The following is a 14,263-nucleotide window of genomic DNA, read 5'->3' as shown; positions in this document are numbered from 1 at the left end:
CTTGTGTGAGACTGAGACTTGTGTGAGTTTTTTCTGAAGACTACCAGTGGCTGCTTCCCCCTGCTGTCCATTGTCACGACGATTTCTGACTCCCTAGCATGGTTTTGGTTAGGGGAAGGCAGTGATGGACGTGTGTGAAACACTGCTTCACGAAGCTTCGAAAGCTTAACAAATCTTTTGATTCGGAGTACTGGCCAAGTCACGTGACTTCAGCAAATGAGACCATATGAATATGATAGTATTCAATTACATTATCGAACATGTTCAAGAGGAGATGGCGGAATGGATAGTTAAGATAACATTACTACTACAACATTTGCACGTCTCTCCTAGGACCTGATTCCAGATTCCACCTCCACAGTTCCTACTGCACCCGATCCTCCAGCAGCCATTAGCCAGGTTTCACAAACTCTGTCTGATACCTCTGGCACCGTACGGTGAGCCTAAATCCTGCTGATTCTTTTATCTCAATGCTCACTGGCATTTGCACTCCAATCATCCTCAATTCCCAACAAGGAGGCCAAAGTATATTTGTGGACAATCAACACCTGTGTCTGCTGAAAAGCCCATGCAGGTTGGGAGAGCTCAACTCTCCATCCAAGACCATCATTAATGACTCATAAATGGCCTCTGTCTGTACTGCGGTCAACCTGGTCATAAAGAAAACTCCTGTTCATTAAAACACCACACTCACCAGTAGATGAGTAGAGAACATCCTTGGTGAAATTCTCTGGAAGATCTTACTCCCTGCTTGACTGCAATTTAATGGAAAAGTCCATTCTGTGTCTGCCCTTATCAACTCTGGAGCTGAAGGTAACTTTCTGGATTCTGAACTGGAATCCAAACTATTACTCTTACTCCTCGAACTGCTTGAACCCAGGCATTAGTTAAGCTGCGGTTCTGGTGGCCTTTGCTGGCGCGGGATGTCTGTGAGTTTGTTTTGGCCTGTTCGGTTTGTGCCTGCTGCAAGTCTTCCAGTCAGCCTCCTGCGGGGATCCTTCAGCTGCTGCCAGTCCCTTCGAGACCCTGGTCCCATATTGTCTTGGATTTTGTTACCGGTTTACCCCATCCAATGGCAATACAGTCATTCTGATTGTGGTGGACCGATTCTTTAAGGTGGTCCATTTTATTCCCCTCCCCAAATTACCATCAGCAAAGGAGACAGCTGTTACTGTTATAGATCACGTCTTTCACATTTATGGCCTCCCGACAGACGTAGTCTTTGATAGGGGGCCCCAGTTTGTCTAAATTGTTTTGGGCAGAGTTCTGCTGACAGCTGGGTTCAATCCCAGACTAACAGGCCGGTCATGCAGGCTAACCAGGATCCAGTGCTGTGTGGCCGCCTGATAGTATAGTATATATTTCTATATCATAGTGTATTTTTATGTGCTGCAAACTAATCCACATTCACTTAGCATTACAGTATTTTTAGCAAACATGTTTGTGTTACGTTAACAACTTTTATATTATTTATATATTAGAGTTTATATAATTCTAGTTATATCTTTAACACTTTAAGTATGTTAATTATTTTACTTTTAACAAAGAGGATAAAATGTCTTTCCCAAGCAAAAAGGTGAACGTTGTGCAGAAAACTCAAGTTACTTTAAAGATGACGAACAAATGGTCTAACAAAAGGTGTAAAATAACAACGTTTTGTAATCAAACAGTTATGTTACTGTAACAAAGTAATTCACTTCATGTCATTTTATTTGTAGCTTTAACACAGTCTTACATTTTTATTTTTGCAAAAAGAGAAGAAAATTCATTTTTTAAACAACCAGGTATTAGATTTTTTAAATAAAATATCATGAATTAAATTTCAAATGTATCTTTGCTAAAGTCCTTTCACAAGAGCTTCCAAGCGATAGTGAGTTCTAATGGGCACTCAGAGGCCTGGGGTGGGAGGGATTTCAAGTTAGGCACACACTCTCTGTTCACAACCAGACCAGACAGGGTCTTGTGTGATCTTGTTCAGGAAAACAAGATGATGTGATGAGTTTTCTGGACTTTTACGATTTCTTTTCACTGAAAAAACATTTTGACGACCAAACTTGTGGGGAAAAAATAGAGAAACGTTTTTAAAAAGGTTATTAATGTCTTTTTTCCCCTCTTTTTTTCTTCAAAGAAATTTTTTATTAAACTGTTTTAAAACATTGTTCATTGGTTTTCTCTGGTATATGTTTCTGTTAGCATGTATTTTATCACTCATCATGGCGCTGTATTTGATACATGCATGTCTTCAATAAGCTGGTGTGTAAAATTTATATCAGCAAGAGAAGTACAATAACAGATTTGCAACATCTTAAACAAATAGAATAAAGAGGTCTCTAAAGTATAAAGTCTTTTCACATTTAGTTTGTAAAAACTGAGTTGAATAATCGAATATCTCCAAAGAAAACTTTGTGTAATGGTCACTGTGTCGAGGACCCCATTTGTTGAATAAAATCTCCTTTGAAATCTGTGATGGTTCACATGGTGGTACAATTATCCTTATGAATAAAACGAAAATAAAAGTGTTTTGAGAAGTTTTTATTTCTTCTCAAACTTCTTTAAACCTTTTGTTCATCATCTTTAAAAGTGACAACGTTAGAGGTGTGCTTCACAATCTAATAACTGTTGTTTAAAATCTAATTTTCTTCACTTTTGTTAAAAGTATAAATGTACGACTGTGTGAAAGCTACATCTAAAATTGCATGAATTACTGTTATATAACATAACTGTTTGATTAAATAACATTGTTATGTTAGACTTTTTGTTAAACCATTGTTCCTCATTGTTCATGTCCAAAATGGTTTTGTGGAATGCTGCACATGCGTGCACGTGTCGAGAGAGCATGGTGAATCTGTGACAATTATCTTTGTTAAACCATTTATTCATCATCTTAGTGAATATGTAAGTGGTTTTTACGGTAAAAAACTGGCAGCTGTGTTTGCCAGAAATCTACCGTAAAAAACACGGTCGAAAATGTTCTTCTGTTTACGGTTTACTTAAAAGGGAACTATACAATTTACGGTAAAAAACTGGCAGCTGTTTGGCAGAAATCTACCGTAAAAAATACGGTCGAAATGTTTTTCTGTTTACGGTATACTTAAAAGTGAACTGTAAAATTTAAGGTCAAAACTTGCAGTTTTGGTTGCCATTAAAAACATTCAGAACTGGTATGAAAAGCAAATACAAATTTTTATTTTAAAACAGCATTAAATATACATTTATTCAACTTTAACATTTTGAATAATTGCAATCTTTACCAGAAAGCCACACATTAAATAACCTGAACAAGACAGCACACCACTCTATTAATAGAATGGATTAATCATGAACCAAATGCTAGGAAAGCATTAACATACAGCTTTTTGCAATCTCAGATGAACAAAACAAAACTTCCTGTAGGAAAACTTAAATGTATAAATTGAAAGGACATGAAAAGCATAACCATACAAAACAGAAAAGAAAAAAAGTGACATTTTATTTTAGATACACACAGTGTTTTGTTGGCTGCAAATCATTACCATATAGCACCATAAGCCAAAAATAGCTTTCTAAGAGGACAGGACTCACATTTAAGTAGTTTTTTGACATTCAAAGTTTAAGCATCTTTCAGTGTAAATCCAGATAACACAGATGTAAAACATTCTCAGTGCCAACGTATTCTTCAGACATCTGTCAAAAAGTTTTTGTCCAACCTTAATTTGCTCTCCATTCATGATCAGCAAGGTCTGCTATGAGTGTAAGGACTCGGGGGTTCACTGGGAGCTGTTTTTTATTTTTCCTCGATTCAACTTTGGTGCCCTTCTCTGGGTTTATGCTGAAGAAGAACCTTAAAAAGATAATTGAATGACTGAATTTGTTGCTCATAAATATACACTGATTAAAGCATTAGTTTACCAAAAAAAAATGAAAAATGACGAATTTAATGAAATCTGAGAGCTTTCTCTCCCTTCCTTGAGAGCTACACAACGACCACTTTCAAGCCTGTGAAAGGTAGTTTAAGACATAATTAAAGCAATCATGTGACTCCAGTGGTTTAACTTCAATTTTATGAAGCAACATGAGTGCTTTGTTTGGGCAAAAAACTATTTACCACTTTATTTACAAAAATATTGATCTGTAACACTTGTTCATGAGAGCATCATGACACATGTGTTGTATGGCTGTGAGAGCAGACATTGTGTGAGAGCTTTAAAAAAAAATGTTTTTAAATAAAGTAGTAAATTATGCTCTTTTGCACAAACAAAGCAATCGCGATGCTTCATAAATTGAGGTTAATCCACTGGAGTCACATGAATTACTTTAATGCTGTTTTACTACTTTTCTGGACCTTGAAAGTGGTAGTTGCATAGCTGTCAATGGAGGGACAGAAAGCTCTCATGTTTCATTAAAAATATCTCCATTTGTGTTCCAAACTTGAACGAAAGTCTTATGGGTTTGGAAGGACATGAGGGAGAATAATTAACGACACTTTACAGAATTAACATAACTTTCAACATTAGTTAATGCACTGTGAACGTATCGGTTACCTAACGTAACCTCGGTTCTCTCTAGATGAGGGAACGAGTATTGTGTAAGCTAGCTTACGCTACGGGAAAGATTAATCTTTTCTGAGATATTGAAGCCAAAAAATTATCCTTAATTTTTGTATCCATTGTCAACGCAGTGCGGCAGCTGCAGACCTTGAGCGGGCTAGCTAGCGAGCTCATAGGTTGCTCTGTGGCAACTGCTGCAGACTATAGACGAGCTTGGGAGAACTCGCATCCAATGAGAGGCGCCCGCGCTCACTGCATCAAAGCCCGCCAAAATGGGCGTGACTAGAGTGCATATAAGCGTAGTTCGTAGGCTGGAACCCTGGTTTTCATTGACTGAAGCGAAAAGTCGCCGTGGCGCGAAGCACGGCCGGCTACGCAATACTCGCTCCCTCATCTAGAGAGAACCGAGGTTACGTTAGGTAACCGATACGTTCTCTTACGAGAGGTTCTCTCAGTATTGCATAAGCTAGCTTACGCTACGGGAACCCATTGTCAACGCCGTCGCGCCAAGCATCCACTGTATGAGCCCCAGGGAATTAAGGGGGACCCAGGGAGCCCTTATGAGTGGGGAAATAATATTTGGCCGGCAAGAATGCGGGTCATTGATTGTGTAATACATAAGCACATAGTGGGAAGGGAACGACAGAGCGGCGGTGCCGGTCTGTGTGGAATGTGTCCCATCAGTGCAGCTCACCAGGGGAGCTGTAGCGTATTAAACCGCTAGTAGTTTTGCCTGCAGAGCGGGCACATCCATATTGTAAAATCTGACAAAGGTGGAGGGGAAGTCCATCCCGCTGCCACACATATGTCGTGAATGGAAATCCCGCTGGACCATGCCCACGAGGATGCCATGCCTCTAGTGGAGTGAGCCCTAATGCCCAATGGGCATGGCAGGTCTTTTGACGCCGTATGCAGCAGCAATAGCATCCACTATCCATCTAGATAGTGTCTGTTTCGAGGCGGCGAGACCTTTGGTGCGCCCTCGAACTAAACGAAAAGCTGCTCAGAGCGCCTGAAAGCGGCGGAGCGCGCAGTATACAATCTCAGTGCTCTGACCAGGCAAAGGAGATTGGCGCCGCGTTCAGCTATCGGATGCTGGCAGCGCCGATAGGGAAATGACCTGTGCTCTGAAAGGAGTACCGATCACCTTGGGAACATAGCCGTGTCTAGGCTTTAAAATGACCTTGGAGTCACTTGGTCCAAACTCAAGACACGCAGCGCTGACAGACAGCGCGTGAAGGTCTCCCACACGCTTGACTGATGACAGGGCAGTCAGAAAACGGTTTTGAGTGAAAGGTATTTCAAATCCACGGATTGAAGTGGTTCGAAAGGGGGCTTTCATAGTTTCGAGAACTATAGAAAGATCCCAGATAGGAACCGATGGGGGCGCGGGGGTTCATCCTTCTAGCTCCCCTGAGGAAGCGGATGACCAGCTCGTTTTACCCCATGACTGGCCGTGCAGAGGTTCAGCTGAACGCCGCAACGGCCGCCACATACACTTTGAGCGTGGATGGGGATCTGCCCTTATCCAGCAGCTCTTGTAGAAATACGAGCAGCGACTGACACCACACATGTCCGCGGGTCCAGGTCTCTGTCGGTGCACCATTTTGAGAACACAGACCATTTTGACGCATAGAGTCTTCTCGTGGAAGGGGCTCTAGCGTGTATGATGGTGTTTATTACTCCTTCTGACAGAGCGACGGGTAGTCATTGATCACCCACGCATGCAGCCCCAGCTCTGGGTGGGGATGCCAGATTGTGCCGCGAGCTTGAGAGAGGAGATCTGCTCTCACTGGGATGGGCCACGGCGCTGTCAGTGACAGCTGCGTAAGCTCCGGGAACCATGTCTGATTCTCCCAACGCGGGCTATGAGGAGCACCGAGTGACGCGCTTCCTGATCCTCTGCATTACCTGTGGCAATAGCGAGACGGAGGGAAGGCGTAAAGCGGGCGCCTGGGCCAGCTGCGTCCTCGCTCGAGAAAAATATTGGGCAGTGAGAGTTCTCTTTGGATGCAAAGAGGTCTATCTCTGCTCTGCCGAATAGGTGCCATAACGCCTGGACTGTTTGAGCGTGCAGGGACCATTCCCCTGGGGAATATTGTCTCTTGACAGTCTGTCCGGGCCGCCGCTCAGGTGGCCTGGCACGCGCGTCGCCCTCAGCGAGCGCAGGTGGCACTGGGACCAACTCAGTATGCGTTTCGTCAGATGGAAGAGGTTCCTGGATCTGACACCGCCCTGACGGTTTAGGTAGGATACCACAGATCTGTTGTCCGAACGGACCAGGACGTGGTGACCCTGAATGACCGGGAGAAAGCGCACGCCGCGTACTCGACCGCTATCATTTCCAGACAATTTATGTGAAGGAGCTTTTCCTGAACTGACCATAGGCCGAAAACCGGAGAGCTCTTGCAGACCGCGCCCAACCCGTGTTGGACGCTTCTGTCGAGATGACTTTTCGGCGAGATACAGCTCCCATTGTCACTCCCGCTGATACCATTCGGCCACTGTCCAGGGCTGCAGAGCTGATATACAGGTCTGAGTCACCTTGATGGGCTGGCGGCCTGTGGCCCAAGCCCGGTGAGACGCTGGGTGTTTAGCCAACGCTGAAGCGGGCGATGTGCAGTAAACCCAGCTGAAGTACTACTGCGGCTGAGGCCATGTAACCTAGCACTCTCTGGAATTTCTTCAGAGGCGTGAGGCTGTTCATCTGAAAAGATGCGGCTAGTCGCTGAACACGGCGCGCGCGCTGTGTAGATAAGCGAGCCGTCATTGCCACGGAGTCTAGTTCTATTCCCAGGAAGGAAATGGTCTGACTGGGCTGTAGTGAGCTCTTGGTCCAGTTGACTGCAAGACCCAAACTGTTCAGATGGCTGAGGAGAACTGCTCTGTGAGACAGAAGCTCCATATGTGACTGAGCCATAATCAGCCAGTCGTCCAAATAGTTCAGAATTCGCAAACCCTGACTCCGCAGGGGTGAGCGCCGCATCCATGCACTTCGTGAAAGTACGGGGTGCTAAGGACAGGCCGAACGGAAGGACGGTATATTGATAAACCTGGCCGTCGAAGGCGAATCTCAAGAATGGCCTGTGACGGGGATTTACCTGAATCTGAAAGTATGCATCTTTCAGATCGAGAGAAATAAACCAGTCCCCCTGGCGCACATGCGCGAGGAGTTTCCTGATTGTAAGCATTTTGAACGGTCTTTTGCAAGCACCTTGTTCAAAACCCTGAGATCTAATATGGATCTGAGGCCGCCGTCTTTCTTGGGAACAAGAAAATAACGGCTGTAAAGCCCCGACTCAGCTCAGAGAGGGTGGCACTTTTTCTATGGCCCTTTTGCACAGAAGGCTTGCTATTTCTGAACGAAGCATGCACGCTGCTTCCGTGTTCACAGTGGTTTCGAGCCGCGCTCTGAAGCGAGGAGGTCGGCGATCGAACTGTAGCAAATAGCCCTGTTGTATTGTGCTTAACACCCACTTGGATATCCCTGGAATAGCTTCCCACGCTTTGAAGCGTAACGCTAGAGGGTGAATGGCCAATTCGGCTCTGATTGCCGCACACAGAGCTGAACAAAATGTGTGAGCGCGTTTAGTGTGTTCATGCATGATTGCTCACAGACAGCATGAACAGGCTGTTTTGTGAGTGACTTCCGATTGGAATGAATGGGGAAAGAGTCACATCTGTTACGTGATGCGCAAGCATAGTCATGGGCACGGGACTTACACACAGAGGAATGTTTGCTGGCCGTGTAACAGAGCGGGCAGAGAATGGGCGCAGCGACGCATTTGTGGCGCTTTCATTGACTCTGACGCTCGAGCGGTTCGTAACCGCTTTATGTGAGCGTGCTCTGGTGGGGACACGAGACATGCAGTGCTTGTGTGCAGAAGTGAACACTGGATTGTGGGCACATTTTCTACACATAGGGCTGGTCGTGTGACAGAGCGGGCAGAGAATGGGCGCTCGCACGCATTTGTGGGTGCCTTCATTGACTCTGACGCTCGACGTAACCGCTTTATGAGAGCGTGCTCTGATAAGGGCACGGGATGCGTTATGCTTGTGTGTAGGGACGAACACTGGGTTGTGGGCACTTTTTCTACACATAAGACATGTTTTCTCTTTACAAGATTTATTTGGGTGGCCGTGAAAATGGCGTTTGAGTGCAGGCAAGCGGGCAGTGTCACCGGCTTGTTGGCTGCTAAATTCACCACTGTAGTAGCCTGAGAGAAGGGGACTGACAGGGGGCAAAGCTTTGACGGTGGTCCGGCCGCGGCGGACTGAGCCGTCGTTTGTTCAACAAAGTTAGGAAGACTTCGGTTGCTCTGGTTTCAGCGTTACCTTAAATCGAGGCCCGCGGGGGAGCGGCGGTCTGCGGCGGCTGTCTGAGCGCGATCGAGGGCGGCCGCCCTGTCGACGTTGAGAAGTCTGAGTTTGTTGAACTGGGCGCTGTGAAGAGGCTCGTGCAGGAGGCTGATCACGTGAGCGGCCTGCAGAAGAGCTAGCGTGACGCGGCAGGAAGAGGTTCATGGCTTGGGTGGCTTTCTGGACTTCTGAGAAGCGGTCAACAATGCCACTCACCGCGGAGCCGAAGAGACCGGTCGGAGAGAGCGGTGCGTTGAGGAACGTGGAGCGCTCTGCTTCTCCCATGTCGGCTAGTGTTAGCCATAAGTGTCTCTCGGTCACAGTCAGCGAGGCCATGCACTTCCCTAGAGCTTGGGCTGCAGCTTTGGTAGCGCGAAGGGCGAGGTCTGTCGCTCTTCGTAGATCAGTAACAGCCTCTGGGTGCCTGCCTTTCTCATACCACTCCCGAAGAAGGTCTGCTTGTAGGATCTGTAAAACGGCCATTGAGTGCAGAGCAGATGCGGCTTGGCCGGCGGCGGAATAGGTGCGGCCAACATAGGCGGAAGTCGCTCTGCAGGCCTTAGACGGGAGCACAGGCTTGGAACGCCATCTCACGGAGGGCGGACAAAGGTGTGCTGCTACCGAGTCCTCGACCGGGGGGGATGGAGGAGTAGCCTCTCTCAGTGGGAGAGGTGGAGACGTGGGAACGGCTCCTGGCTGAAAAAGGAGCGTTCCACGACTTTGCAAGCTCCGTATGTAATTCCGGCAGGAAGGGAGCGGCCCGGGCGCGGGTGTAGAGCGGCGATGGCTTTGAAGAAAGAGTCTGTTGGGTGCCTGCTCAGGGGGCGGTGACCACTCGAGCCCGAGGCGGTCGACGGCCTGTGTGAGGAGGCGTGTTAACTCCCCTTCGACTCCGGCGCGGGTCCTGCTGGATTCCTGGGCCGAGGAGGAGGCTTGGGAGCCTGACCACTCCTCGCTGTCCGAAGCCATGATGGAACAGCGGCCCTTATCCTCCACCTCGTCATCCGAGATGGCAGCAGTGCGGCCGCTCGGCGGCAACTGCGCGCGTCCCGGGAGGCGGGAGGGTGAAAGCGATGCTCGAGGGAGAGGCTCCGGCGAGGCAGTCGCTTCAACCACAGTTTCCGGCAGCCTTTGTGAGCGGCGCTTCTTCCTGCGCGGCTGAAGGTAAGGCGGCGTGGCGGGTTCTGCTTTGAGCGCTGAGTCGAGCCCGCAGGGTCGACATCGGTAGCTCCTCGCAGAAATCGCATCCGCCCTCATTGAGGGCGAGCTCTGCGTGCCCCAGTCCCAGGCAGAGAGCGCAGATGATGTGGCGGTCTCCTGTGCTGAGAAGGGCGCGACATGAGGCGCAAGTGGAGCGAGGCATCTTGAAAAAGACGCTTGTACTCTTTTGTGAATAGTTCGTGAGAACTAGCTTGCTGAATAAAAGGATACGTCGTCGGATGGCGTAGCTCGCAGGATGGCTGAAGGTGGCTGAGACGGCCGGCTTCTTCTAGCGCTGTCCACGCTTGCTTGATGCCACTCGAACGGCGACGCAGCTTCCAGGTCAGCGATGCGAAGAGCTTCGCTGAAGAGATGAAAAATCAGGGTTCCAGCCTACGAACTACGCTTATATGCACTCTAGTCATGCCCATTTTGGCGGGCTTTGATGCAGTGAGCGCGCGGACGCCTCTCATTGGATGCGAGTTCGCCCAAGCTCGTCTATAGGCTGCAGCAGTTGCCACAGAGCAACCTATGAGCTCGCTAGCTAGCCCGCTCAAGGTCTGCAGCTGCCGCACTGCGTTGACAATGGATACAAAAATTAAGGATAATTTTTTGGCTTCAATATCTCAGAAAAGATTAATCTTTCCCATAGCGTAAGCTAGCTTACGCAATACGAGAGAACCTCTCGTAAGAGAACTAACATGAACAAATAATGAACGACTGTATTTTTCTTAAAAAAATGAGGATTAAATACTGTTACAAATGTAATTCCCATTGTTAGTTCGTACATTACCTAATGTTAACAAATTAGACCTTACTGTAAAGTGTTACCACAAATTTCATGTAAAAAATAGTTTAATGCCTACCTTTGCATGAACTCCAGAGTAGAACCCAGTTCCAAAGGGTAATGAATGTTAAAACAGTAGTAACTGCCAAACATCATGCACAATGCAGAGATGAATGTAGAAATGTGCTAAAGAGTTGTAATCTTTGGTCGATGCTCAGCATGAATAGTTTTGATGTGTAGCAGGAAGAGCCCTACAGACAAAAACAAACAATAAAATGCCTTTGGTTTTAATATATTTTGGAGCTTTAATCTCAGTTTACTGACATTCACAACCAGCCATTCTGACAATGTACCTGTGAATTAACTTTAACAGTAACTTCCCTATAGATCACCCCAAAAAAAAAATCTGTCATCATTTACTCACCCTCATGTTGTCCCAAACATTACATTTACATTTATTCATTTGGCAGACGCTTTTATCCAAAGCGACTTACAAAAGAGGAAGAACATCAGCGAATCATCTTAGGGAGACAGTGGTACAAAAAGTGCCATATTACAAAGTTTCACTTTCATCAGAATAGTATACAAAACAGATTTAAGTGCAACAAGAAATGTAAATAATATTTTTTTTTTTTTTTTTTTGTTTTTTAGTGACCGGTTAAGTGCTTTTGGAAAAGATGTGTTTTTAGCCGTTTTTTGAAGATAGACAGGGAGTTAGCTTCCCGGATTGAGTTGGGAAGGTCATTCCACCACCGTGGTATGATGAAACTGAAAGTCCGGGAAAGTGTTTTGGTGCCTCTTTGTTTTGGTACGACAAGGCGACGTTCCTTAGCCGACCGCAGGCTTCTGGTGGGAACTTAGCTCTGCATAAATGTTTTTAGGTATGCTGGAGCAGACCCAGTGACTGTTTTATATGCCAGCATCAGGGCCTTGAATTTAATACGTGCATGAACCAGCAGCCAGTGGAGAGAGACAAAGAGTGGTGTAACATGTGCTCTCTTAGGTTCATTAAAGACCAGACGTGCTGCTGCATTCTGGATCATTTGCAGGGGTCTAATAGCACATGCAGGAAGGCCTGCAATGAGAGCGTTACAGTAGTCCAGTTATGACAAGGGACTGAACGAGCAGTTGTGTGGCATGTACAGAGAGGAAGGGTCTTATCTTCCTGATATTGTAGAGTGTAAATCTACATGATCTTGCAGTTTTTGAAATGTGGTCTGTGAAATTTAGCTCATCATCAATGGTTACCCCTAGATTTCTGACCGTTTTGGAAGGTGAAACTGTAGTTGGACCCAGCTGCACGGTGATGTTGTGTTCAACAGCCAGGTTGGCTGGAAAGACAAGGAGTTCAGTCTTGGCAGGGTTGAGTTGAAGGTGGTGTTCCTTCATCCAGGCTGAGATGTCTGCCAGACAGGCAGCGTTTCGAGCGGTCACTGTGGTGTCATTGGGCTGGAAAGACAAGTAGAGTTGCGTGTCATCAGCGTAGCAGTGGTAAGAGAAACCATGTGACTGAATGATGGGTCCCAGTGATGTTGTGTATATGGAGAAGAGAAGTGGCCCAAGCACTGATCCCTGAGGTACCCCAGTAAGTAACTGGTGTGGCTTGGATACTTCCCTTCTCCATGCTACCTCAAAGGACCTTTCTGAGAGATAAGAGTTGAACCAGTCAAGCACAGTTCCAGTGATACCCAGTTTAGAGAGGGTGGAGAGTAGGATCTGATGGTTGACTGTGTCAAAGGCAGCAGAAAGGTCCAGCAGAATCAGAACGGATGATCTGGATTCAGCTTTCGCCTGTCTCAGCGACTCGATGACAGACAGCAGGGCAGTCTCAGTGGAGTGTCCACTTTTGAAGCCTGACTGATTGTCATCCAGCAGCTTGTTCTGTGAGAGATAGGCGGAGATCTGATTGAAAACTGCCCTTTCAAGTGTTTTTGCCATGAATGGGATGAGAGAGACTGGTCTGTAGTATAACCTGTATAAATGTCTTTGTACTGCTGAACACAAAGTAAGATATTTTGAAGAATGTTTGTAACCAAACAGTTGTGGGGCACCATTGACTCCCATAGTATTTTTTTTCCTGAAAGTCAATGGTGCCCCACAACTGTTTGGTTACGTTCTTCAAAATATCTTCCTGTGTTCAGCAAAGACATTTATTCAGGCTTGGAACAACATAAGGGTGAGTAAATTATGACATTTTTTTTTTTTTGGGGTGAACTATCCCTTAAAAATGTTTTATGACACCAAATTGTATTCATTCAAGCTTGGGTTGTCTTGAGAGAAATCTCTGCACTTCTGTATTTGGCCATCTGTGCAATCACAAAGTACATCTGTAGAGTTTGTTTCAGGCAGGTGCATCAAAATGCAATAGAGACAGAGCGTATTTAGGCCACGCCCACACCGGGGGGGAAAACAGTCCAACCGTCGCCATTGACTTTGCATTTCGAGAGGCTGCCTCCTTGTCATTTATGACTTATAACAAAAAACAAAACGATGTCTAAAAGCTGCTGTGTGACAAGGTGTACAGCAAACAAGCTAAATAACCCAGAAATAAATTTGTATAAGCTGTCGACCCCAAAAACGGTTTGTTTCAGGACATAAAAGTGGATCAATTGAGACAGAGTGCAACTAGTTCTCGAACTACTCTGAGAACTACGCCCACTGGAAAGCTACAGCTTAGCTTACATAAATATAATATATAAAACTGACATTTGGATATTTGACTTACCAGTGACAAAATGTTTACTGCACACGTAGACATACTGAGTGTCAGGATCCCACAATTTACCCACTCTCCCTGCTGATGCTTCACGTCTTATTGCCTGTATCCACTTTTGACTCCTTAAAGGCTGGCTTTTACGGTTCTGAAGCTTATAAAAATGTATGTCTGGGTTTTTTAGCTTGTTTGCTATACACCTTGTCACACAACAGCTTTTAGGCATTTTTCTTTTTAAATGGTTTTGGGGGTCACTAAATTAGATCACGCAGCCTTAAAGGCAAGGGCATTAGAGTATTAATCAGAAGGTGTTGAACAGTAAATGAGCAGGACATTGATAACAGTTTGTATTCATATAGGAAGTGAGAGTCCTTGATGAGCCACACTCACAAACATCAGATGGTGAGGGGGAACCTTGGCACTATCACGGGAGACCAGGTAAGTGAGTCTGTATTCTATGGGAGACCAGACATTGACTGAGGAGTGAGTGTGGCTTATGTAGGGAGCTTGATTAACATAATGAAGAGAGATAGGTGCAGGTGATTAGTATTCAGGAGAGAGGGAATGCTACACATGCGTGCGCGTGGCGAGAGAGCATGGTGAATCTGTGACAATTATCTTTGTTAAACCATTTATTCATCATCTTAGTGAATGTAAGTGTTTTTTTGGCAAATTTTG

The 14,263-nt window shown here is 45.9% G+C and overlaps 1 long non-coding RNA gene across 1 annotated transcript in view; it reads left to right on the top strand.

Annotated features, from left to right (window-relative positions):
• LOC127633739 (uncharacterized) overlaps nucleotides 1-13,993 on the top strand; it is a 79,046-nt gene extending 65,053 nt beyond the window's left edge. Inside the window, exon 3 of the long non-coding RNA XR_007969253.1 lies at nucleotides 13,945-13,993. This is a non-coding gene — a long non-coding RNA (uncharacterized LOC127633739). The remainder of the gene's footprint in view (nucleotides 1-13,944) is intronic.
• Nucleotides 13,994-14,263: the final 270 nt, after the last annotated feature.

Source organism: Xyrauchen texanus, chromosome 3 (assembly GCF_025860055.1).
Source record: "Xyrauchen texanus isolate HMW12.3.18 chromosome 3, RBS_HiC_50CHRs, whole genome shotgun sequence".
In the NCBI taxonomy this organism is placed as follows: Eukaryota; Metazoa; Chordata; class Actinopteri; order Cypriniformes; family Catostomidae; genus Xyrauchen; species Xyrauchen texanus.
This window is presented reverse-complemented; position numbering and strand designations above follow the sequence as displayed.